At 46.5% G+C, this 241-nt stretch overlaps 1 protein-coding gene across 1 annotated transcript in view; it reads left to right on the top strand.

Moving 5' to 3' along the window:
- LOC119591021 (CLK4-associating serine/arginine rich protein-like) overlaps window positions 1–241 on the top strand; it is a gene marked incomplete in the record, with an annotated part of 19,061 nt that overhangs the window by 1,199 nt on the left and 17,621 nt on the right.

The raw sequence follows: 241 nt of genomic DNA, 5'->3' as shown, positions 1-241 counted from the left end.
AGTCCCTTTCAGATATTTATTTCCTGCTAGTGTATATCCCATTAACCTATATGAAAGAGCTTGTTACATGTGATAAACCAAAGATTTTCACAGGTAGTTGAATTTAGGGTATTAACCCATTGCTGCCAGGTGGTTTCCCGATACAAAAGCCCTCCCACCCGGGCTGTATTCACAGTGGCTCGGGCCCTGCTGCTGGGCAATTGTGTCGGCACCATGGCATGTGCGGCATGATCATACATGC

The sequence above is a fragment of the Penaeus monodon genome, chromosome 28 (genome assembly GCF_015228065.2).
Source record: "Penaeus monodon isolate SGIC_2016 chromosome 28, NSTDA_Pmon_1, whole genome shotgun sequence".
NCBI classification, from domain to species: domain Eukaryota; kingdom Metazoa; phylum Arthropoda; class Malacostraca; order Decapoda; family Penaeidae; genus Penaeus; species Penaeus monodon.
This window is presented reverse-complemented; position numbering and strand designations above follow the sequence as displayed.